Source organism: Osmerus mordax, chromosome 8, assembly GCF_038355195.1.
Source record: "Osmerus mordax isolate fOsmMor3 chromosome 8, fOsmMor3.pri, whole genome shotgun sequence".
NCBI classification, from domain to species: domain Eukaryota; kingdom Metazoa; phylum Chordata; class Actinopteri; order Osmeriformes; family Osmeridae; genus Osmerus; species Osmerus mordax.
The window spans coordinates 19,640,661-19,668,308 of NC_090057.1; the positions used below are offsets into that span (position 1 = coordinate 19,640,661).

The 27,648-nt window shown below is 42.0% G+C and overlaps 1 long non-coding RNA gene across 1 annotated transcript in view; it reads left to right on the top strand.

Annotated features, from left to right (window-relative positions):
• Positions 1 to 27,648, top strand: part of LOC136947173 (uncharacterized) — a 134,815-nt gene that overhangs the window by 85,464 nt on the left and 21,703 nt on the right. Inside the window, exon 2 of the long non-coding RNA XR_010877001.1 lies at positions 13,163 to 13,334. This is a non-coding gene — a long non-coding RNA (uncharacterized lncRNA). The remainder of the gene's footprint in view (positions 1 to 13,162; positions 13,335 to 27,648) is intronic.

The window sequence follows — 27,648 nt, forward strand, 5'->3', positions numbered from 1 at the left end:
TCAAAAATGTGTGAGTCACACAAAAGAGGCAGTGTGGAAGCTGAACTGCATCATCTAACAAAGCTAAGAGCTAAAATAGCCTACAATGCGGGAGAAGCTGAAAGCTGAACTGTTAAACAGAAGAAGTATAGCTATTTAGTCGTAACAAGAATATTATCGTTTAAACAGCTGAAATTATAGTTGGGATAGTAATATCAGTATCAGATGTAGCCTACCATTGAGTGCGTTTACTCGGCTTTCTTAGTAGGATTCAATGTGTTGATTGAATGAAACATACAGCAGTAGGGCCGATACAGGAAGACACGGCGACACTTTGTTGCAGAAGGATGATGGTGCAAGTTTTGTCCGTGGAGCATACAACGATTAAAACAAAAGAATCATGCAGACGCGTTTATTGAGTAATCGCCAAACTAATTAAACATGTAAACGGAGTAATCGTATTATTGGCATGAACCGACAATTGCTAGTAATCGGGTTTCTCATGGTCAAGTAAACGCACCAATCACCTGTGTGAGAGACTGAGTGGTGCGTGTCTGTCGTTGCCACGGTGATGGTGCAGCTATGATAGCTAACGCGCTGAGGGCGAGAGAATAACAGAAATGTAGCTAGAATCCACACCTCAAACAAGTTGAGCTAGACGCAAAACTATACGTCCAATCCAAAAAATAAGGATATTTTCCGAGACCCAAGACTCTGCCGAAACCAGAGATGTCCTTTATATTTCTGTGCGGTCAGAAATACGACTCTACCGGCAGTTTCAAAATCTTGTTCTTTTTGCTTTCTCTGACGATTTTGTCACCAGATTTGCATAGGTCTCTATGGGGCGAGAGTTGGACTTTGTCTCGCTTTCGTGGGGCTCTGAACAAATGTGTACGTCTGTTGGATTCAAAAGACTGTCTACGACCAGCACAAAATTAGCTATCTATTGATCCAAAAAACGAAGCATGAAGAGCGAAAATTGTGGCAATGCTGGCAAACTAGAAATATTTTTTCAACGACATCCGAAGCTCCACTCCAGCTACACACTTCAGTCTGCACTCTAGGCTTTAACGTACACACCCATGTAAATCTCAGAAACGGTTTGAAAATGAAATATAATCAGTGATATTGAAATAAATTGAATAGATATCAAAAAGCTGAATTATTTAATAATAGTTTAGGGTTTTGTCAACATTTTAAAGTTTAAATGGTGGCTCTAGCTGAAAGATTGAGGAAGAAGAAGGATTTGGAAGTTGAAGAAGTTTAAAGAAGTTTGAGAGGATTTGAAAGAAAACTCAATTGGAAACCAATGTTAAAAATATTATGAATATTGATTTATATTAATTCAAGCATAAGAGGTACAAAGCTGAAAAGTCTCAGCACCCATCGCCTGAAAATGCTGAATTTTTTGATAGCTGAACGGTTTTAATAGCTGAAGATTTGAAGGCGCTGAAAGGTGCCACGGAAGAAATAGAAGAAAAATAATAAGTTGATTAAAGATTCAAATAACAATACTTGGAATGCTGAAGCAGCATTCCAACAATAATTTCAGCTTTCAGCATTCCAATGCATTTTCTGCAGGAAATGCACTTTCTAGTTATTATTCTATTTCTTCTGCGACACCTTTCAGTGCCTTCAAATCTTCAGCTATTAAAACCGTTAAGATATCAAAAAAATCAGCAGTTTCAGGCCATGGGTGCTATGACTTTTCAGCTTTGTACCTCTTATGCTTGAATTAATATAAATCAATATTCATATTATTTTAACATGGTTTTCCAATGGAGTTTTTTTTTTCAAATCCTCTCAATCCTCTTAAACTTCTTCAACTTTCAAATCCTTCTTCTTCCTCAATCCTTCAGCTACAGCCACCACTTAAACTTTAAAATGTTGAAAAAACCCTAAACTATTTTTTTTAATCATCTTTTTGATATCTATTCAACTTTTTTCAATATCACTGATTATGTTTCATGAGTTTTTCAAAACGTTTCTGAGATTTACATCCATTGTATGTGAGAGCTGACTGAAACAGAGTAAAGGGGAGCTTCGAAATCAGTTTCAAAAAGTATTTCTAGTTTGCCAGCATTGCCACAATTTTCACTCTTCATGCTTCATTTTTGGATCAATAGATAGCAAATTTTGTGTTGCAGACATCCCAACCTGCAGAGACTCATTTCCGGGAGGTGGCTTCTCCGGAACTTCCGGGAGACTTGGGATGTCCGCTGTTGGTCGTAGACAGTTGTCTGTGGAATCCAACAGACGTACACATTTGTTCAGAGCCCCACGAAAGCGAGACAAGGTCCATCTCTTGCCCCATAGAGACCAATGCAAATCTGGTGACACATTTCTTAGAGAAAGCAGAAGTTACACGTTTTTGAAACTGCCGGTAGAGTCGTATTTCTGACCGCACAGACGTATAAAGATGTATAGTTTTGCGTCTATGTTAACTTGTTTGAGGTGTGGATTCTAGCTCAATTTCTGTTATTCTCGCCCTCAGCGCGTTAGCAATCATAGCTGCACCATCACCGTGGCAACCACACACACGCGACTCAGTCTCTTACACAAGTGATTGGTATTAATCGATTAGTGGAGTCATAAGACAGAGCTATTCAGTCAACTCGTCTCATTTAAAGACTAAGAGCACTATAATTTCAGCTACTAAAACAAATATTCTACTTCTACAGTTTAACAGTTCAGCTTTCAGCTTCTCCCGCATTGTATTTAAGCTCTTAGCATTGTTAGATGATGCAGGTCCGTTTCCACACTGCCTCTTTTGTGTGACTCACACATTTTTTAAATTCATTTCAGCTTGTGGGTATTTTCTCATGTCTATATTTTCAGCAATTTAAAAAAAAGAATTTCAGCTTTCAGCATTCCAATGTATTTTCAGCAGGAAATGCACTTTCTAGTTTATTTTAGCAACATTCTCAGCCCTTAGATCGCTAATGTTAGACACCGTGGACGTGCACTCAGAACCGGTCAAATGCTTTTTGGCACTGAAATAAAGACAAATAATTGAAATTGTATTTGGTCTTCTTCATGGCCTACAAATAGAAATCCAACAATTAGTATTTTTATCGGCTATTGTTCCTGAAATTTACATGATTCACCTTTGACCATGTACCGTGACTGTCCTGTAACTGGTGTTTCAGCAAATCTATTTCAAGATTGTAGGGGGTCAATATTAAATAATACAAAAGGTTAAATAAAATAATCATTTAATCATATTGCAAATTAATGAAATCAATGAAGGTTAACTCTCACTCTACCATGAGTATTGTAAACCAGAGATAGAAAGCAAGAGGTGAGGAAGGAGGAGTAGGACGAGCCAGAGCTTAGGAGAAGGTCTCAGGAGATCAAGAATCCACAAAACAATGCTTCACAATTCCTTTTATACCCAAGAACAACCAATCACACCACACTCTTGACCCTTACTTAACATATGACTAGCAATGCTACAGTAAGTTACACAATGATGTGTGAGAGCCATCAAGTTGAGACTCCATCCAGTAACTCCATATTTTACCATATGAGAGGTGGGGGCAGGTTGATAGCCTTACAAGATCAGCCTTTATTCTTCTTCCCTAAATACATCATCTCTTGGTCAAAATAGAAATTCAGCAAATGTCAACAATTAGTATTCATAGGCTAATCTTTTTCAAGATTAGCCTTTTATCTTCTACCCTAAATAGGCCTACACCATCTCTTGGTCAGTTTTTGGCACTTTCTTTATGAGGTGCAGTTTGTACAACTAATTTACTTGTGACTGGGAATACATAAGATTACATTAAAGTTCACAGTTCCACATGCAGAATTCACCTGCCATTAAATGAACATCTCACTGTATACAGCATCCATGCTCTGTTCAACAGGATCAGAATGTGCAAATAGTTTTTATATTCATTATTTTCATAATGTCAGTGTAACTGACAATTTCACACAAGCCTGTAAATACAAGTACATGGGGAGAGAACTACCAGTAACTACTACCATACATAATTCTCTGCATCCATTTCTGCAGCAGCAGTCAATGTCTCTTCGTCATCGTAATCATCATCATCATTCTGTGATCAAAAGCATTCTGTTGGGGGTAACTGCTACTACAACTTGAAATAGGCACCAACTGATATTTACTTTGTATCACGTCGAATATGATTAAAACCAAGGGGACGTAGAGGCTACAATCACTAGCGTATAGACCTAAGCAAAATATGCCTTACCTGTTTGTAGTCTGTTTTTATATTTAATATAACATTGAACATGCTATTTTATTAAGTCCACCACTTTTTCTCCTCTAATATTAATGAACAGTGGGGTTAAATGTTCAATGTATGGACTTCAGCGGCTGCATATATGAAAAAAAAACACCTAACCCTAAAAAAATTGTAACAAAGGGTTTCTCAGCTGTTTTTTGTAGTATTAGGTGTTCTTAAAATACTAAAATTTAACCAAAGTTTGACCACTAGAAAGGTGTAAATTTCAAGATGGTGTCCTAGATGGGCTGTAAACCCTTAAAATATCCTAACTCCATTATTTGACCTAGCCAAGTAATCTTGGTGTCTAACCTCATGTTTTCTGGGTCTATGAATCCATTGGACTTGTCTAAATTGCACTGACATGATTACATACTTATGGAATACATGATTTTGTGAGATTACTGTAAGGTTTTATCTTTGTTTGGGGTGAACCAGAGATGTAAACGATTTAGCCTATGTCATGTAACTCCTACTCAGTACGTGTTTTTGGACACATACCCTTTTTTTTTTGTTGCTAAAACATACATTTACATTTAGTCATTTTTAGCAGACACTCTTATCCAGAGCGACTTACAGTAAGTACAGGGACATTACCCCCAAGGCAAGTAGGGTGAAGTGCCTTGCCCAAGGACACAACTTCTTTTTGCACGGCCAGGAATCGAACCGGCACCCTTCAGATTACTAGCCCTCTTCCCTACCCGCTCAGCCATCTGACTCCCTACATAGACTTGACATTCAATGTAAAAGTTCATTCTTAATTAGCCCGAACAGAGGCCTGTGTGTGAACACTCTAAAATGGTCACTCATTTCAATTTGAATAAAGTAATACATATGTAATGCATCCTAGATGTTTTTGAGTATAGAGGTGACATTATACTAAACCCAACAAAACTAAATTCACAATTTTCAGCAATTCAGAAGATGGTGGAAGACAATACTGACATTTGATATTGCGTGCCTCATTGAAATGTTGTTGGCAGCACAGTGTATACCATTTTGCTCAAACAAAATTCATCTTTGACTACGTAAACCACCCCCACCACCACCCCTCCTCCCTGGGAACAGTATTTTTCCGCAGTCTTGCAGTAGGGGGGGCTACACCATCAAAGTTGCCCAAGACCGAATCATTGAACCTGCTTTGCTGTTCCAACGGTTCCTGATCATGTCGAAAACTGAACAGTTTTCACTGGAAGATGTAATGATGAGCTCATTTCCTGCAAGCCTGTTCGAAGGAAAGTAAATCTTCTGTATAGCCAACAAGCCCCAACTAGCGCAGGCAGTCACTGAGTTCTCAAGTAAGAAATCTAACAAAACTCTCCTGGATTCCATCCCACCAACTGAGAGTTATGTCCTTGACGGTGGCTCCCTGATTCACCGCCTGGCATGGAAAAAGGGTGACAGTTACGGTGCCATTGCACAGTCATGTGCAGACTTTACCATACGCCATTATGGTAAAGAAACAGTTGTTTTTTAAGTCATAGCGAAGGTCCTTCCATCAAAGACAATACACATCAGAGACAAAGTGAAAACACTCACCCCATCGTTGACTTCATGCAGAGACTGAGTTTGTGGGAAGAAAGGTTGATTTCCATTCCAGATCTTGCAACAAACAAGGACTTATCAATGTCAATGAGCGCAAGCAGAAAATTTAGGGGCACGGCTTATATTAACCTGCAATGCAATTATTAATGTAACTAGAGAGGGTACAATTCAGTGGCGATTTAAGACCCTTTTTATGGGTGCTCATGTAGTGGATTTCTACTCTTCATGCGTTGTGTTATTTACGACACGTAGTCTTATTCTTCGGCTCCAACCATTTATTTCACTGGTGATGAACACATAAGTCATTTAGCACCGTGCAGCCAGTCACCAAATGCATGAAAACAGCACATGCAGACTGTCAATGGTTTTATCTCAACACAAAATGTACCTGGTGATGAACACATAAGTCATTTAGCACCGTGCAGCCAGTCACCAAATGCTAGAATAAATGAAAATGTAATACATTTAAACATGTTGACCATGAATAAAAAGTAAACACCATGTAAAACAATGAAAGAAACTAAATTAACATACGGCTAAATGAAGCTAGCAAAACGTTACAGAATACCCATAGAAAGGCGATTATAAGAAAAACACAACGGAGCTACTATTAGGCAGCTTACCATGAAAACAGCACATGCAGACTGTAAATAGTATCGGGGTTCACCGCTAAAGTCTGCAGGGCGCAGCAGAGCATGGATGCCAGCAAATCCTCCATGGCAACCACACCTTTACAATACATCTCAATAATAAACTAATGTAAATAAGATCTAAAGCATTACAAAAATAAGTTGATGAGTGATTAACTCCGCTACATTCCCCCCTACTGATCTTCACTTGCACATCCAAAACAAAAGAACACAGAAGGGAGACGGAACTGCGGGACGACCTCAAAACCAACACACCAGGTACCAACAGTATACCAGAGCAAAATAAGAAAACACAATTCCTCGTGTACACAGTACCGCGCCAATAAAAGATACACAGAATTCCAGTCAGATAGACCATTCCTTAAGAATTAGAATGTGAAAGGGTAGCAAAGCCTTCCAACACCCACAGGAAAACATGCCCAACTACCCAAGTATCCATCATCCAAACAGTACAATCCCGAACCACCTAAAATCCACAGGACTACCACTTACAGGTGTTCGACTACAGCAGAAAGATAAACACAAATGTATGTACAAAGGCAAGTACCCAACATAAATTGCTCTAAACATCAGCAACAACTTTCTGGCGCAGGTGTTCAATAAACCTAACAACAGGTTTAACAACCCTCCCGTACCTCGTTCTCAATCCCTGTACATTGTCACTGAAATAGGAATGTTCAACCCCTGATGTGACTACAGAACGTGTATCACTAAGCAGTGAATTAACAGGAGAAGAAGGGACAGCAGGCCGAGAGTCAGTCAAGTCCACAGAACAGACAGCGTCAACAGCAGGGTCACAAGAGAAGGACCGGTCAGGTTTGTCATGAGCAGTCAGGGTCGTTTTGTCAGGTCCAGTCTCGGCTGGATAGTCTGACGCGGCCTCTGACCCGCCGACAGGACGCACAACATCAGCAGCAGCAGGAACATCACCATAGCAGTCAACCCATCTCCAGCAGGCACTGGTAGCTCAGAGATCCATGAGACAGTCCTTTCCTCAGGTCCACTTACAGGAAGCACGACAGACTCATCCCCCGCACCCAGAACAGACTCCTCCACAACAGTCGGGACACTGACAGAAGAGCCACAATCCTCAGGCTCCGTCGACACAGGCAGGAAATCCACTGGCATAATAAGATTCCTGTGGACCACTTTCACTTACCCTGTTTCACCGTTCATGATCTTGAAGGTATTAGTGTTCTCCTGTTTCTCCACGACAGTGTAGAGGTGGCTCTCCCAACGATCAGCCAACTTCCGGCGACCACGTTCTCCATTGTTAGCCAACAGGACTCTATCTCCAACATCCACAGGTGCATCAGCTTACGATTGTACAGCTCAGTTTGCCTCTCCTTCTGCTTTGTGGTGGAAACCTGAGCAATCCTTATAGCTTCTGTTAAGTCACACCTGAGACACTGCACATAGGCATCATAATCCACCACCTGATCATCCATAAGCACCGACTCAAACATCATGTCCACAGGCAACCTGGGAGTCCTCGCGAACATAAGCTGAAAGGGAGCAAAGCCTGTGGTTTCATGGACTGTGGCATTGTAGGAGAAGGTGAGAGATCTCAGTAACTGGGGCCATCGCTGTTTGGGTCTCGGTGGAAGGGTTCTGATCATATTACCAAGCGTGCGATTGAACCTCTCCACCGCTCCATTACCCATGGGGTGGTAAGGCGTTGTATGGGACTTCTCAACACCAGCAACTTGGAGCATTTCTGCTATCAGACTGCTCTCAAAATGTGCACCCTGATCTGAGTGCACTCGCTCCGGAAAGCCGTAGATGCAGAAGAAGTTGTTCCAAAGCTGTCGGGCGACAGCTTTAGCTGACTGGTTGGGGCAGAGATATGCCTGGGCCAGCTTTGTGAAATGGTCAGTCACTACCAGCACGTCAAGAGACTTGTTGGAGGAGTCCTCAGCCGACCAGAAGTCAATGCACACCAACTCAAGCGGTCTGGAGGTCCTAACACTCTCGAGTGGTGCCATAGCTTCAGGTTCAGGGAATTTGCTGACCACACAACGCCGACAGCGCCGCACGTACCCCTTGACATCCCTGTCCATCCCGTGCCAGTAGAACCGTTGTCTTGTCAGATATAGCGTCCTCCTCTGCCCCTGGTGACCTGCCTCATCATGTGCGCCCCTAAGAACAACTTCTTTCAAAGCTGAGGGCACGACGTAGCGGAAAGTCCTCTTCTTTGTAACCGCATCTTTGGAAGTGCGATACGGTACCCCCATGTTGACGGTGAGCTGTTCCCAGTGTCGGAAGAGTCGCAGAGCCTCAACAGTTTCATGTGGGCGTTCCCGTCTTGAAGGCCTCCTCTGACGTTCCACAAAGTGAAGCACCCGACTCAAACAGGGGTCAGCACGTTGCATGGCTGACAGTTCGTCTTTGGGCAGAGGACGGAAACCAGGCAGCTCAGGTGGTTGGATGGACTGAATAAGCTGTGGCAAGAGGAGAGCGTGGGAAGGCACACGGTCCTGTTCCAAGGAATGTTCCAAAACTGCCGACACTGCTTGCGAGGTGACACATGGATGCTGGAGTACCGCAGCTGCATTGTTTGAGGCCACTGGCAAAGGATGACGCATATTTAGCCGGCTCAGTGGATCACAGGACAAACGGAAAGCTTCCTGCACACAGTCAAGATCCAGGGCATTTGTTTCTTCCAGAAGTACACCATAGGGGACTGTTGTAAGGCGATGAAGTGCACTGGGTCGCACAAATAGCTCACGGCTAAGGGCATCCGCTACCACATTCTTAGGCCCGGGGATGTATCTGATTTCAAAGTCATATGGGGCCAACCTCGACACCCACCTCTGTTCAAAGGCATCCAGTTTCGGCTTAGTGAGAATATAAGTGAATGGGTTGTTGTCAGTCCATACTGTGAACCTTTGGCCTCTCAACCAGTGGCTGAATTTGTCACAAACAGCCCACTTAAGAGCGAGGAATTCCAGCCTGTGAGCTGGATAGCGTGACTGGGCATAGTTGAGTGATTTGCTGGCAAATGCAATGGGACGTGCGATGTCATCACCTTCGACCAACTGAGACAACACAGCCCCAAGGCCATTAGAGGAGGCATCGACTGAAAGGAGGAATGGCTCACCGAGGTTGGGATGTGCGAGAGTGGCATTATTCAACAAGGCCTTCTTCAGTTCATTGAATGCTCCACTACCATCTGGTGTCCAATCAGCAGAGAAAAGTTGCTTGGACACAGGCCGGCTCCTTTGTCCCTTGGCACGTCGAGGCTTCTTCACGCCAGATGTCAGTGCGATCAGAGGCTTGCTAATTTGGGAGTATCCCTCAAAGAACTGCTGATAAAATCCCACCATTCCGAGAAAAGATCTGGTTTTGGAGGCCGAAGGAATGTTGGTGCCGTTCTCCATCAAATCCTTCTCACTCAGATCAACAATGGCTTTGACCTTCTCAGGATCAGTAGAGATGCCATCTTTCCTCACAATATGCCCAAGAAACTTCACAGATGGTCTAATGAAGAAGCACTTCTTGGGCACAAGCTTTAGATTGTGCTCCTTTAACCTCTCGAACACCATCTCCAACCTCTGCAGCGCCAACTGCTCATCTGGAGCAAACACAAGTACGTGATCCAGGTAACACAGGAGGCTCAAGAAATTTTGATCACCGAAGATGGCCATCATCATCCTCATAAATGTGGCTGGGCTGTTGCACAACCCTTGCGGCAGTCTGTTGAACTTGTAGAGCCCAAATGGAGAGATGAACGCTGTGAAATTCTTGTCCTCTTCGTGGACCTTCACGTTATAGTAGCCAGAGGTTAGGTCCATGGTCGAGAAAAACGCATTCCCTCCAAGGGCAGCCAAGGAGTCAGCCTGATGAGGTTAGGGGTGTGCATCCCTGATAGTGCGGGCATTCAACCACCGAAAGTCGGTGCAGAGCCGCAGGTCGCCGTTCTTTTTCCAGACAAGGGGCGAGGCGTACTCACTTGTAGACTTTCTGATGATGTCACACTCCTCCATTTCACTCAATGCAACCCTTAGCTTCTCGTAATACGATGGTGACAGGCGGCGATATGGGAGCCTGAAAGGTTTGCTGTCACTCAGACGAATGCGATGGACGAATTCCTTGGCTTTGCCACAGTCCAGCTTGTGGAACGCTGTGAGGACTCCCGCTGCAGCAAGCGTTCAAGAAGCGTGATGACATGCTCAAGCGAGTGACCCTCCGTGGGCAGTGGTCTTCTCTCTGCCTGTGGTCGAGTAGTGGAAGTGCTCTCGGTGTTCTGAACGTGGCTGTGCAGGACCCTGGCAGGCAGAGTGGGCTGCAGACTGTCAACTGGGCCCATAGACTGACGCTGTAGGAGATGCCTTTTTCGGTGGTGCTCATCCAGCCTTGTTTGAACATCTGAGGCGGTCCACTTCTCCAGGGGTCTACAGCTGAAGACTAGAGATAACTCCGCATCAGGACAATGGGTGATGAACATAACTGTCTTTTCACGTGTAGGGTTGTCAAGTGTCTTTCCCTGCCTCTCCAGTCCATCTACCGCAATGTCAATGGCTTTGTTAAGCCGAATCCAATAGTCAACAGCAGTCTCAGTGGGGTAGGGCTTTGTGTCATAAAAGTCAGCAAGGGGCATGAAAGAGGTTACAGAGTCGCTGAAGTGTTGTCTGAGAATATCAAACACAGGTTGTGGGCCTGATTTCAAGTCTAAAGAGGGTTTACTACGTAGCCCAACTTTCACAACATCACGCGCCCTCCCTCGTAGCTTGTTCAACACCTCCCCGACCTGGTCACAGAGCTCAATGCCCCTCTTACTCAGATACACATTAACAGACTCCTCCCACTCAGAGATTGTAAGACTGTCAGTTTTGTCTCCCCTGAAAGGATGTGGATCATAGCTATCACGGCCGCTATTAACTGTCAGGTTAACCTTAGAAAAGTCAGTTGTGGAAGAAACATTACTTGCTGGAATGGACTTCAGACATGAAACAATATTTTCCCCGATACTGATCCCTATCTGTTTCACTAAGTCACTAAGAGCAGTAACTGGGACATGATCAACATCTTCAGCAGAAGGTGCATACTGCTCCTCTTCTCCTACATGTGCAGCAGCACAAGCATCATCACACATTATATCATCCACCCTCGCATGGTGAGGTGTAGATGTAACAGGTTTCTCCCCAGAGCGTGCACCTAGAGGGGTGATTTGACTAAACCACATTTTAGTGCCCCTACCGATACCTGACACATTAGGCTCATCCATAATTGTTTTGTTTTTACACCTAAGACCAGAAAACAAACCCCCAAAAAATTGCCTACAGAGAACAATATATATAGAATTGCTTTCGACTCCCAATTGCGACTCACGGTCCCAAGGGAGAAACTGAGACACAGGCTAGAAATCCCCGAGACGTCCGTTCACGTTGAGAGCGCCGTCAGCAGATGAACAGAAATCCGGGTCACGGCACCATTGTAGTGGATTTCTACTCTTCATGCGTTGTGTTATTTATGACACGTAGTCTTATTCTTTGGCTCCAACCATTTATTTCACTGGTGATGAACACATAAGTCATTTAGCACCGTGCAGCCAGTCACCAAATGCTAGAATAAATGAAAATGTAATACATTTAAACATGTTGACCATGAATAAAAAGTAAACACCATGTAAAACAATGAAATAAACTAAATTAACATACGGCTAAATGAAGCTAGCAAAACGTTACAGAATACCCATAGAAAGGCGATTATAAGAAAAACACGAAATGAACACACGAAACATGAAAACAGCACATGCAGACTGTAAATAGTTTCGGGGTTCACCGCTAAAGTCTGTAGGGGCGCAGCAGAGCCGCCCCCTATACACACAACCAGGTCTCCATGGCAACCACACCTTTACAATAAATCTCCGTAATAAACTAATGTAAATAAGATCTAAAGCATTGCAAAAATAAGTTGATCCGTGATAGTAATTTCTATAAAATAAATATTTAAATCATTAACCAGTGACAGTGATGGCAAGTGAAATCATTAACTCCGCTACACTCAAGCACCCCTAAATGTCATGTCGGCACCCCTAAAAATAATAATAAAATAATAAAAAAATATATTGTTTATTATCATTTGATGCTGGTAGTTCCTGAAGAAAGGGACATCCTCAGTTTTTTCATTAATTCAATATTTTGCATAATAATACATAAATGTATTAGTTGTTATCCAGTGAAATTAGGAATTTATATTAGCAAGGGGGTTTAGAAATTTTGCAAGGCACTGTATTCATGTCACATTTTCATTGGGGTCTCTAAAGGTCTGATCCTAGAATCGCCCCTGGTACAATTTATGGGGAAATTGTGGGGTGTGTTTGCGTCGGTTGCAGATGGGTCTGTTTTTTTGCTGACATTTTTACAACTGATGTAGCCTACATCGACGCACCACATAAGCTTGAGTTTAAATACATTATTTAATGTGACATTACGTACTGTACATGCAAGTTTTAGCTAAATGACTTAAATGTATGATGCGCTTTTCAATCAGCTCTGACACCACGACACGATACATGCCGAGTATAACAGCGCAAACACAGGCAGGGATACAGTAGCAACGCTAGTGCTAAATAAGTATTTAGTTGCTCGGCTCCATGACGCAGGGTAAGAAGCAGGGTTCTAAATTAACACCCGCCAAATGCGGGTTAAAAATTCATTTTGGCGGGTGTTAATAAATACTCACTAGCCAGTTTGGCCGGTGATACATGAGGCATTACATGATGATACATAATAGGCCGCAAGGTGAACCACGAAAAGTCTTTTAGAAAATGATTCCCGCTCCACAGTCTGGCATCTACACAATCTTTAGCTCATAAAAAAGAACGAGTCGTGCTAAGCTACCAAAAAAAAGTTTGTCGCTGAAATTCCAGTCGATTATCGTTGCGTCTATGTTTTATGCAGAACTAGTTTCGTAATAGGATTTTGGTGGCACGGTTCGACACGTGATCGTTCTACACCAATAAGGTAGCTGCTTTTTGTCAACATGGATGGATATGTTTGGCAAATAGAGGATGGGACCTTGCATGTAACAGAAATTCGGCCCCTGACAGTGTTTTGCATGTGATACACGCAAAATTGCGTGTGAGACAGGCAGATGTTCATGTTTTTCTGCAGGACTGTGTTGCACAGACTTATATGTCGTTGTTGTAATTGTGCCAACACAAAAGAAACTGAGGAACTGGAAGATAACTGTCCTGACACTGACAGTGAGGACTGAGTGTCCTTAATCTGTTATTCCTTATTCTGTTTTGTTCAGTTTTATATATCATATTTCATATTTTTCATTACGATTGTTTTTATGGTTGATCAGTGTTTTCATTTGTGGAAGAATGAATGTTACAACAACGACATAAGTCTGTCTGTCTGTCCCCCCCAGGTTAATGTAATAGCCTAGTTTAATAACTAATGTAATATTGCACATATTTTCGTACTATTTCCCCTAAAGCAATAAGGTACTACTTAGAGACCTTCCACTCATAAAGTGTTCTAAATGGCATAAATGCTGCCAATTATTAATTGACGTATTAATAATTGACGTTGGTCAGTAGCCTAGCCTATTGATTAAGGCACTCGAAAGCATGTACACTGTCTGCTTCATTTGAGCTTGATAGGCTAAGCATTCTGTAGCAAATAATAACAATAAACCCACTATTTATTAATTAAAGTTACTTCTGCATAGTTGCACCGAAAATACAAACTTAAGCAAAGGCAGCAATCGCTATCGAATCAACAGACATGTGCAATTTAGCTAGCAGGGGAATAATACAAACAACGAAGATCACCAGTTAACTTAATTTAAATTAGCAAGAATATAGACTAATACAATAATAGGCTTAAATTAACTGACAAGTTAGCTATACGACTTCTCAAAGACGCACAATGTCAACTGCGGTGTGAAGCGTGACATGCTATTCTCCGACATGCACTCTAACAATCACATAGACGTCCTAAAATTTTGTACAGCCCTATTTCTGATACCATGTGTAAGTTACCCGGTGTAACTTCTGCGTTGTGTAATAAATGTGACCCGTGGACAACCGTTGCTGAGACGTTATATTTACTTCCTGTGTAAGCACACCAACAGAAACACAGTTTGGTGAGTCTCCCGTTTGCTAGCTCCACTCTTAATGCTAATTCCCAGCATATATCAAACAGGAAAGAGATATGTAACATTTATATTAAGAAAGGTAAATTAAAACGTTATCACACCTGTGTAAGCACACCAACAGAAACACAGTTTGGTGAGTCTCCCGTTTGCTAGCTCCACTCTTAATGCTAGCCCCCACATGTAGCAAAAGAGAAAAACATATAAACCATATGTCACAGGGATATTTCACAAAAATAGTTCAGATATATTATACACATATTAATAATCAGTTGTAAGAGGATAGATAATAACATAGATGACTATTTTTAGAACGAGAAACCGTGGAAACGAACGGAGCGTCCACCATAAAACACAAGGAAGAAGTAAAACGAAGCATAGCGGATCATAGAAGGTAATAAGAGCTAGCTAGAGTAGTAAAGTAAAAAGTTAACTTAATGCAGCGGTGGTTAGGACAAACTTCTGGGGGCAAGAAGAGGAACGAGGCAGGTGATGAGGATATTGATAGCACTAGAGAAACGAAGAAAAGAAAATGTAATGCCAAAGGGCTGACGGGTCGGGAATGGCTTGTGTTTGACAATGAAAATGTTGTCATGTTTTGTAAGGATTGCCGCATGTAGTCTACGCATGAGAAAGATTATGTTGCTTACAGCCACAGTCTTCTGTAATGTAAATACACTGTTCTTAATAAAGAGTATATTAGGTCAGTTTAATTAATGCCTGCTTAGGACAAAACGTTACTGTAAATGCATGGGCAGGAGACAATCTCATGACGCGAATGGACGTTTTAGCCATTTACAATAAATCGTGTCCTTACTTAGTCACGTGTTGGTGATTTCACATACCCTTGCATCATACTTCTGTGCTTCATTTTACTTCATTTTCTGTGTTTTTCATGCCAACAATGTTAATAAAATGATCAAATGCATTCACTGAAACTCATAATTGTTCTTATTTTCACCGGAAAGAATTTGGCTAGTGGAAATTCTGATTAAGTTACCAGCCACATTGGCTGGTGATCCAAAAAGTTAATTTAGAACCCTGGTAAGAAGGGCTCGTGAAACTGATCACCAAAAGAACGAAGGGAATCCCACTTGTCTGGCAGATTAAGACATGTTCGTAGGAACCTAGCGAAAAATAGCCTCAACTTTCCTAGAGTTTTAGCTACGGTACTAATGCTGAGGGCTCGCTGATATCGCTGTCTTACGCCTGGGACACACTGGCTGCGAAGCGCCTGGACGCGCCGCGCAGCGCCACGATCGGCTACGACTGAGCAAAAGCTGTTCACACTCAGCTACTCTGAGCTTTCCTTTACGCTGACATGGTACATAAACATGGCATTGGCTATGTCCCAGCATTGATCCTTATCTACGTTGTCCTTGTAAAATTGTTGCTGACATACAACAACTCCCTGTGCTTTTCAACTTCGAGAATTCATTTGATGCTGATTTTAGAAATCGACTTAGGGGTTCTCTCTCAGTAGGCTATGTCTGCCTGTGTGTTGTGTGCAACGCGTGACAACTCGTTTCTCTCAAACAAACAAAACAACTACGGGCATGCTAGCTCAACGGATCAATCCATTTATTTTCATTCGTTTTCATCAGGGTAACCACATGTAGGAAGGACGTTCGTTACCATTAACATTGTGTAATTATAAAAACTACAACTTTACAAATGTACACCGTAGTCTACAATTAATGGAGTAAAATCTTAATAACATATTTTTTATTCAAATATATAAACTAATATGGTGTATTTCATCATCCTGATGCCGATTTCGCAAGCGTCTCGTGAAAAAATTCGACCAGCTGCCGAAACGATCGCTGCACATCGCTGGCGGTCGCAGGCAATCGCGGCGCTTCGCAGCCAGTGTGGTCGGTCCCATTTGATAACATGGGCGCCGAAAGAAAAAAGGCGGCGCTTACAGGCGCGTCGCAGCAGATCGCAGCCGATCGCAGGAAGTGTGTCCCAGGCGTTACTAGAACATCATATCTATGCGTCGTTGCTAACGTGTGCTGACGTTGTGCACACCTCGCACTGTCTCAAAAATTGGTCGCAAAATGTGACTATTTGGTCGCAAAATGTGACTATTTGGTCGCAGTCTGGAGCCCTGCCACACCAATTGTATACTCTGCTACAGCCGTGTTGCTTTTTCCCTGGAATAGGCTATATGCTCAGATTGACCATAAACACGTAATAAAACTTATATCTGAAGTGTGGTGAAGTAGGACGTTTTTTGTCGCCCGGTGTCATGGTGGATCCTAGTATCGGAGCTCCATTGATGTTGGCTTTTAATAATTCTCATGCCTGCGCTTAACTCAGAGAGGACGTACTCCGAGTTGACTTCAAATCAGCTTTTCTGGAACCGAAAAGTCTGAGTTTCCCATTTTAGAGTAACTCAACTCAGAGTTCAGGGTTAGGCTGACAGTTTGTTAAACCCGCTACCTAGAATACCCCCTAAAGCACAACTATGCTGATGACAAAATAGTTATGCTCAATCCCCAATGCATCCTTTAATCCATATTTAAATTGCAATGATGAATAAGCCTTAAATACCTAAAACAAACTCAACCAAATCAAACCAAAAACGTATTTATGGTTTGTCTGTGTGTAGATCTGTGGGTAAAAAAGGGGCTTCCTGTGGAGTTCTGAAGTCCTAGGTCGTCGTTCGAGGTCTGTGGAAAGGTTCTTTTGTGAAAGAATTCCTATGAGGCTGAGTTTGAGGTAATGTCAGTCAGTGAGTTGCATGTTGGTTACCAAGATTGACTGACTTAACAAAATATAAAAAGAAAAGCACATGTCACAAATCAATTCCCATAATCCTTATTGTGTCAATTGTGATCCTTTTTGTCCAAAAGTATCCATAAAAGCCAGTTTTTTGATAAATCTGTTGTCTTGGTTATACCTCTTGATCAGAAGAGACAAAGAGGTGATTTATGTTGATTGGGTTTGTCTGTTGGCACCACTGAACACTTTTTGAGATTTGTCTAGGCTAGTAGGGGAGCTATTTGGTGTGACCCCCCTCTCCCTCTTTCCTTCAGAGGAGACGATGGGTTGATTAATGTTGATTGGATTTGGGTGGTGTGAACAGGATAAGCTGGCTCCGTGGGGTCTGATGTAGGTGACTCTGCTACATTGTTTGAATGTGGAGCTGTCTCATTTGTCAAGAGCAGAGCCTTCTTTTAAGAAGTTAAGTGGACCATGAAAACTTGAAAATAATTTCTTAGTAGTTAATTTGAACAGTTGTCTTTAAATGTTTTTTCAAGGAGGCCACAATGGTATAATTATGATGAATGGTTCAGACAGGAAGACTATTAGTATAGGCTACACTTTATTGACAGTACAGATACTTAGTTTTGACTGTACCATATGGTTCTGCTTGCAACGGCCGAGAATCCCAACTGACTATGTCTTTACATCCATGGCAGACATTTCTCCTGCAGATAGCAAGACAGAACCCAGAGGGGATGCAGGGTTGGTAGATGCAAGAAAAGCAAAGTGCATAGTGTATCGCACTAGGAGCTATGTTGGAGTGTGACTTCCAGGTCCTGTTAATGTAGGAGAGGTGATTGGATGTGCTTAATATGATAGTGGCATGCTGACTGACAGCAAGCACGTCTGGAAGTAACCCACATCAACCAGCTTTTTTTCAAGGTCATTTATACCTCATTTTGACCACCATTTACAAGGACTGTTTCGACACACAGTATGCTACCTCTCAAACAGTCTGGCCGTACCTCTTTATCTGAGACCGCTTTAAGATAAATGTGTCTCTGGTCCTTCAGTATGTGCACTGGTCTTATAGTAAGTGTATATGGTCCAATAGTATGTTTATGTGTATATGGTCCTGCAGTATGTCTACTGGTCTTACAGTTTGTGGATGCAAATATGGTCCTCCCAGAATGGGCCACTGCCTGGGGGTATGAATACGGTTGACCACATATAAAAACTTTAAATACAAGGCTCTGTCAAATTACAGCATGGGATGTAATCACCAATCAATATCTGTCAAGCCTCTGACACTTCTCTTATTCTGATTATGGGGTGTGCTTTGCCTTCGGCAAGGGCACAACCTTTGTTCTCTCACATATATATTATTATTATTATATTTCTTTTTGCCCCCCTAAAACTCAGTCAATATTTGGCCTACATAGACAACGTAGGTGTCAAAAGTTTCGTCTTGGTAGCGATTGAGTTGCTTCTATTGGAATTTACGTTCCGTTGCATGGTTTAGGCTTAAGTTAAGTTTTTGTGGCGAAAAGTGAAGCTAACGGTGGCTAATTTGCTAGCCACAGTCACTGACGTTACTAACGTCACTGCGTCACTAACGTCACGAAAACACGCGTGACTACCTTTGGCAGAACATTCGTTTTGCATCTGTTAACTTGGGGGATAGCTAGGCTAACTATAGCTTTACTGCAAGGCAGCTGCAGAAACGCCACAAGAAAAGAGGCCAGGGTGATAACTATTTACTCATTTTACTTTGTGATATGACACACAATTGTGATGTGTAATGTACAATATAAGTTGATATTATTAAGGAAGTACATCTACTTTCGGAAACAGTAGTCTACTATTTCACTGAAGTATTAGCATCACGACATTAGCCTCTGTTGCCCGGGCAACACATACTACAGTGGTCTATGATGCATCTGTTTTCAATCGTTAAATTAAACATTCCTCACAAATACATTTTCGTTGTAGGATTTATTATGACATTAGATTACAAGTAAACGATTTGTGGGTGAAATTATCATTACCTGTGGTTTCAAACTAGTGTAGCTCACTGCAACGTTGTAGCCTACGCGAGACACTACAAAAACATCTACACAGCTGTTTAGGAAGTAAAACGGCGACAGAACATGTTTGGCACTCCCCTTACTTAAATCAAAAGTCTAACTACTAACCTGAACTTCATTGCCACAGCCTAAACTTTGTCAATCTGTTCATGAAAATAATTAATTTCAGCCTAAACCGTACAACGGAACGTTAATTCAAATTCAACCAACGCAATCGCTACCAAGACGAACACAGCAGTAGTCTAGTACTGTACCGTAGTAGTACAATTTACCGGGGCTTCTCCACACAGGGCTATATCGCATTTTGCGTCGCTACCAGTGAGCTTTTATGAATGAGCGATAAATGTCAAGCTTATTTACGTTTTGGGGGCCATATTTTCAGTTAGCAGATGGTACTGTTTGAATCGCGATTCCATCTTCTACTGCCGGTAACGTCATAGAATAATCTTCAAAGGGGGTTCTTTATTAATGAATGAATGCAATGAGTAGGCTAAATGCCTGAAAATATCACGAGAAAGGAAAAACATAAAAGGACGTTTAAGTCATAGAGATTAGGTCAATTTTTACACCGGTCTGTCAAATGTATTCGTTTTGATTCAACGATGAGGCTGCCTCTTGCAGGGGAAATGAGAAGACATCATATTTCATTCTACACTTCACTCGTATTTTGAGTTGTAAATGAGCAGCAAAAAAAAGATGCTTTTAAATCTATGTGATCTTTATAAATAATAAGTAGGCCCTATGCATTTTTATATAAAATATACAGACCCCTGTGCAACCGACGCAAGCAAGCACACCCTACAATTTCCCCAGAAATTGTACCCTCTCTAGTTATAATTGGGTGTGCTCAAGCCTTCGGCGAGAGCACAACCTTTGTTCTCTCACATATATATTATTATTATTATTTTTTTCTTTTTGCCCCCCTAAAACTCAGTCAATATTTGGCCTACATAGACAACGTAGGTGTCAAAAGTTTCGTCTTGGTAGCGATTGAGTTGCTTCTATTGGAATTTACGTTCCGTTGCATGGTTTAAGCTTCAGTTAAGTTTTTGTGGCGAAAAGTGAAGCTAACGGTGGCTAATTTGCTAGCCACAGTCACTGACGTTACTAACATCACTGCGTCACTAACGTCACGAAAACACGCGTGACTACCTTTGCCAGAACATTCGTTTAGCATCTGTTAACTTGGGGGATAGCTAGGCTAACTATAGCTTTACTGCAAGGCAGCTGCAGAAACGCCACAAGAAAAGAGGCCAGGGTGATAACTATTTACTCATTTTACTTTGTGATATGACACACAATTGTGATGTGTAATGTACAATATAAGCTGATATTATTAAGGAAGTACATCTACTTTCGGAAACAGTAGTCTACTATTTCACTGAAGTATTAGCATCATGACATTAGCCTGTGTTTCCCGGGCAACACATACTACAGTGGTCTATGATGTAGCGTTATCTGTTTTCAATCCTTAAAATAAACATTCCTCACATATACATTTTCGTTGTAGGATTTATTCTGACATTAGAAAACGATTTGTTGGTGAAATTACCATTACCTGTGGTTTCAAACCAGTGTAGCTCACTGCAACGCTGTAGCTTACGCGAGACACACTACAAAAACATCTAGCTACAGTACACAGCTGTTTAGGAAGTCAAACGGCGACAGAAAATGTTCGGCACTCCCCTTACTTAAATCAAAAGTCTATCTAACTACTAACCTGAACTTCATTGCCACAGCCTAAACGTTGTCAATCTGTTCATGAAAATAATTAATTTCAGCCTAAACCGTACAACGGAACGTTAAATCCAATTCAACCAACGCAATCGCTACCAAGACGAACACAGCAGTAGTCTAGTACTGTACCGTAGTAGTACAATTTACCGGGGCAGCTTCTCCACACAGGGCTATATCGCATTTTGCGTTGTTACTGACAATGATCGCTACCAGTGAGCTTTTTATGAATGAGCAATTTTCCACTAAATAAATGTCAAGCTTATTTACGTTTTGGGGGGCATATTTTCAGTTAGCAGATGGTACCGTTTGAATCGCGATTCCATCTTCTACTGCCGGGTAACGTCGTAGAATAATCTTCAAAGGGGTTGTTTATTCATGAATGAATGCAATATGAGTAGGCTAAATGCCTGAAAATATCATGAGAAGGGAAAAACTTAAAATGACGTTTAAATCATAGAGATTAGGTCAATTTTTACACCGGTCTGCACTAATGTCACGAAAACACGCGTGACTACCTTTGGCAGAACATTCGTTTCGCATCTGTTAACTTGGGGGATAGCTAGGCTAACTATAGCTTTACTGCAAGGCAGCTGCAGAAACGCCACAAGAAAAGAGGCCAGGGTGATAACTATTTACTCATTTTACTTTGTGATATGACACACAATTGTGATGTGTAATGTACAAAATAAGCTGATATTATTAAGGAAGTACATCTACTTTCGGAAACAGTAGTCTACTATTTCACTGAAGTATTAGCATCATGACATAAGCCTGTGTTGCCCGGGCAACACATACTACAGTGGTCTATGATGTATCTGTTTTCAATCGTTAAAAGAAACATTCCTCACATATACATTTTCGTTATATGATTTATTCTGACATTAGTAAACGATTTGTTGGTGAAATTACCATTACCTGTGGTTTCAAACCAGTGTAACTCACTGCAACGCTGTAGCCTACCCGAGACACTAGTGTGAGTAGCTAACAAAAACTCCTCAGCTGTTCAAGTCAAACGGTGACAGAACATGTTCGGCACTCCCCTTACTCAAAAGTCTTTCAATAGTTGAAACAATCTGACTACTAACCTGAACTTCATTGCCACAGCCTAAACTTTGTCAATCTGTTCATGAAAATAATTAATTTCAGCCTAAGCCGTACAACGGAACGTTAAATCGAATTCAACCAACGCAATCGCTACCAAGACGAACACAGCAGTAGTCTAGTACTGTACCGTAGTAGTACAATTTACCGGGGCAGCTTCTCCACACAGGGCTATATCGCATTTTGCGTTGTTACTGACAATGATCGCTACCAGTGAGCTTTTTATGAATGAGCAATTTTCCACTAAATAAATGTCAAGCTTATTTACGTTTTGGGGGGCATATTTTCAGTTAGCAGATGGTACCGTTTGAATCGCGATTCCATCTTCTACTGCCGGGTAACGTCGTAGAATAATCTTCAAAGGGGTTGTTTATTCATGAATGAATGCAATATGAGTAGGCTAAATGCCTGAAAATATCATGAGAAGGGAAAAACTTAAAATGACGTTTAAATCATAGAGATTAGGTCAATTTTTACACCGGTCTGCACTAATGTCACGAAAACACGCGTGACTACCTTTGGCAGAACATTCGTTTCGCATCTGTTAACTTGGGGGATAGCTAGGCTAACTATAGCTTTACTGCAAGGCAGCTGCAGAAACGCCACAAGAAAAGAGGCCAGGGTGATAACTATTTACTCATTTTACTTTGTGATATGACACACAATTGTGATGTGTAATGTACAAAATAAGCTGATATTATTAAGGAAGTACATCTACTTTCGGAAACAGTAGTCTACTATTTCACTGAAGTATTAGCATCATGACATAAGCCTGTGTTGCCCGGGCAACACATACTACAGTGGTCTATGATGTATCTGTTTTCAATCGTTAAAAGAAACATTCCTCACATATACATTTTCGTTATATGATTTATTCTGACATTAGTAAACGATTTGTTGGTGAAATTACCATTACCTGTGGTTTCAAACCAGTGTAACTCACTGCAACGCTGTAGCCTACCCGAGACACTAGTGTGAGTAGCTAACAAAAACTCCTCAGCTGTTCAAGTCAAACGGTGACAGAACATGTTCGGCACTCCCCTTACTCAAAAGTCTTTCAATAGTTGAAACAATCTGACTACTAACCTGAACTTCATTGCCACAGCCTAAACTTTGTCAATCTGTTCATGAAAATAATTAATTTCAGCCTAAGCCGTACAACGGAACGTTAAATCGAATTCAACCAACGCAATCGCTACCAAGACGAACACAGCAGTAGTCTAGTACTGTACTGTAGTAGTAGAATTTACCGGGGCAGCTTCTCCACACAGGGCTATATCGCATTTTGCGTTGTTACTGACAATGATCGCTACCAGTGAGCTTTTTATGAATGAGCGATTTTCCACTAAATAAATGTCAAGCTTATTTACGTTTTTGGGGGCATATTTTCAGTTAGCAGATGGTACTGTTTGAATCGCAATTCTATCTTCTGCCGGTAAAGTCGTAGAATAATCTTCAAAGGGGGTTCTTTATTAATGAATGAATGCAATATGAGTAGGCTAAATGCCTGAAAATATCACGAGAAGGGACAACTTAAAAGGACGTTTAAGTCATAGAGATTAGGTCAATTTTTACACCGGTCTGCCAAATGTATTCGTTTTGATTCAGCCTGTCAGCTGCCTCTTGCAGGGGAAATGAGAAGACATCATATTTCATTCGACACTTCACTCGTATTTTGAGTTGTAAATGAGCAGCAAAAAAAAGATGCTTTTAAATCTATGTAATCTTTATAAATAATAAGTAGGCCCGATGCATTTTTATATAAAATATACAGACCCCTGTGCAACCGACGCAAGCAAGCACACCCTACAATTTCCCCAGAAATTGTATCCTCTCTAGTTTGTTCTTACTATATGATACTACACAGGAGAGCCTGCTTGACTCTCTTATTGTAGTGCCTCTGCTAGCCACATTGACGAGTAAGTCCATCTCACACTAATTACAATATTTCAGCTTTCTGTGATCACGGATCTCATAAAAGGTTTATTGGTCATTCTCTCATTTGTTTTGCTACAGACTTATGAAGGTCTCATTGCTTTCGCATATAATGGGTGGCTATTTTCATTAGCACCAGATGTCAATGTGGGATGAGTGAGCAGGCTTGGGGAAGTTGAGGTATGGGTCTGTGGGGGGCCTCCCCCCTTATCCCACTCAATCCTACAGCTCCCAAGTTCCAACTTCATCAAACTCACTTACTACAATGACAAGCTCAGGTTTTATTGGAGCTTTTCCCCCAAACAAACGATCCCTATAAATACACAGAGTAACTAATGAACAAGCAGTGTCAGGTTTCTAATGGTTTCAATTAGTCAACACTTTGGGGAATGTGCATAATTTATATCTTCCGCACACCATTTCTAATTTGTAATCTGCAAACATTTAGGGGCCATCAAAACGTGTAGTCTGATAGTTTAAACAGTCTTATGAAGGATTAGATTTTAGGTGTACTAGTAGAGATAATTATTTGTTTATAAAGTATGCTGGACATACAATTAAAATGATAAAGCATACTGTAGTCAAGAGGCAAATCAAAAAAATAAATAGATATAGAGTACAACAGTCCTGCAATACTAACAATCCAGCATTCCCAAAAGTGTGTGAGATGGGCTGGAGTGTTGTAGCTATCCACCAGTGCCTCATAACTGATCACCTGGACGTACACTCACCGGGACCACTTTATTAGGCACACCTCTTCAATTGTTTGTTAACACAAAAAGCTCATCAGCCAATCACATGGCAGCAACTCAATGCATTTAGGCATGTAGACGTGGTCAAGACAACTTGCTGAAGTTTAATCCGAGCATCAGAATGGGAAAGAAAAGAGATTTAAGTTACTTTGAACGTGGCATGGTTGTTGGTGCCAAGTGGGCTGGTCTGAGTATTTCAGAAACTGCTGATCTACTGGGATTTTCACGCACAACCATCTCTAGGATTTACAGAGAATGGTCCGAAAAAGAGTAAATATCCAGTGAGAGGAAGTTGTGTCAGAGGTCAGAGGAGAATGGGCAGACTGGTTCGAGATGATAGAAAGGCAACAGTAACCACATGTTACAACCAAGGTATGCAGAATACCATCTCTGAACGCACAACACGTTGAACCTCGAAGCAGATGGGCTACAGCAGCAGAAGACCACAACGGGTGCCACTCCTGTCAGCTGAGAACAGGAAACTGAGGCTACAATTCGCACAGGCTCACCAAAATTGGACAATAGAAGATTGGAAAAACGTTGCTTGGTCCGATGAGTCTCAATTTCAACTGCGACATTCAGATGGTAGGGTCAGAATTTGGTGTAAACAACTTGAAAGCATGGATCCATCCTGCCTTGTATCAGTGGTTCAGGCTGGTGGTGATGGTGTAATGGTGTGGGGGATATTTTCTTGGCACACTTGGGGCCCCGTAGTACCAATTGAGCATTGTTTAAACACAACAGCCTACCTGAGTATTGTTGCTGACCATGTCCATCCCTGTATGACCACAGTGTACCCATCTTCTGATGGCTACTTCCAGCAGGATAATGTCACAAGGCTCAAATCATCTCAAACTGGTTTCTTGAACATGACAATGAGTTCACTGTACTCCAGTGGCCTCCAATGTCACCAGATCTCAATCCAATAGAACACCTTTGGGATGTGGTGGAACGGGAGATTAGCATCATGGATGTGCAGCCGACAAAAATGCAGCAACTGCGTGATGCTATCATGTCAATATGGACCAAAATCTCTGTGGAATGTTTCCAACATCTTGTTGAAAGAATGCCACAAATAATTAAGGCAGTTCTGAAGGCAAAAGGGGGTCCAACCCGGTGTTAGCGAGGTGTACCTAAGACACAGTAACTCACCTACACAAGTGAGTGTATAATTAAACATATAAAAGGTAAGCATCTGCCCCTCTGTGTGCCACTGAGTTGCCAGGCCAAATCCCTTTGGTGAGGTACTGCAGCATCACACCGAGCTACAGTATGTCCTATAGTGAGTAAGACAAGAGAAAAGAAAACATTTGGGGGCTGCCTTATCCGGCACGTCTTTTCCCCCTTCTCTTTCCCACTGTCCAGACAAGCTAGCCCACTCACGCAGGGATCAAGAACAGCAAAAGATGCAGAGCAGCTTTGCCCTACCCACCCCACCCCCCGTTCCATCTCCCTCTGCTCTCTCTGATCTCTGCTAAAACGCCAGGAGGGAATAGAAGAGAGCAGACAGAGGGTCGGAGTGTGTGGATGATATGGTTGTGTTTGTGTGTGGCTGTGTGCATATGAATGATAACCCGCATCAGTTTTTTTACCCGCAAGTGTATTTGTATGTGAGTGAGAAAAGAGTGCAAAAGCTTGCATGTTAGCGACAGCAAAAGCATTTGTGTGTGTGTGTGCGCGTGTGAAAGATGGAGTGTGTGTGCTGCTTATCGTCTTCCTACTCACGGCCACAGTTAATTATTCACCAGGGCTATGCTGCAGAGATGAACTGAGAGGCCAGGGGATAAAGGCACTGGAGGAGGAAGATGAAATTATAAAATCCTAATGATGGAACTCTGGCTGCATGGTAATTTCTTAAATTGATTTTGAAGAGGTGCCCAGACAGCACAGACGTTCAGTGGAGATGGATGCAGAGGTTCCCTCTATGTCTGCATCTCCCTATACATCCTTCTAACCTTCTCTCACCCCCTCTTCTTGGTCCCTTGTTCTGTCTCAACCAACTTAAATACTCAAATGTTGTCATTCCCTATACATCCTTCTCTCTCAGTGGGACCAAATTATTCTACTCCTCCCTTTTCCTCCTTCCCTTCCAGAGCACCATTTTGTCCCTTGTCCTGTATCTCTCCATACCTCTTTTCTGCCACATTGCTTCCCACCCTAGTTCCCTCCTTGGTAGTGTGGGGCTGCAGAGGCATGAGATGGATAGAGATAAGGCTTCTAATTAGATGCCCTGATTAGGGCTCTGGGGTGCGTAGTTACTGGCAGGAGAGGGAGAGCAGACAGAGACATGGCCAGAGTTTCCCTCAGCAATTAGAGATCTGCTATCAGTGATCTTCTCCGCTGTCCCTGGGAGAGGGAGGAATGTACAACAGCATGCTGCAACTTGTCAATGTCATTCATTGTCTCTTCCATTGTCCCTTGATAAACAGATACATGGCCATGCATACTCACAAGCACACACTGGCACTGGTACCAACCTGCACTCCCTATACTCTGGGTGCAACAATTCAACAAGCCCACGGTTCAGTTTGTATTGCCAAAAACATTACAATTTCAGTGATCTCTCTGTATTTTCGGTGTATTTTCTGTATATCCAGTGTAGATGTCCCATCATGTTATATGTATTACCGTAAGCATACTTTAAACGTGCCTAGCTTCGTATGATTTGCCTCTCCAGCAGTGTTGCCAACTCCTCAGTAAGGAAAATAGCAGTGCTGCGCGAGGCTATAGTGAGACTGACCGCCTGTGAGTGCTTTGGGACGGCGGAGGAGCTCATGGCAGCATCGTTGAG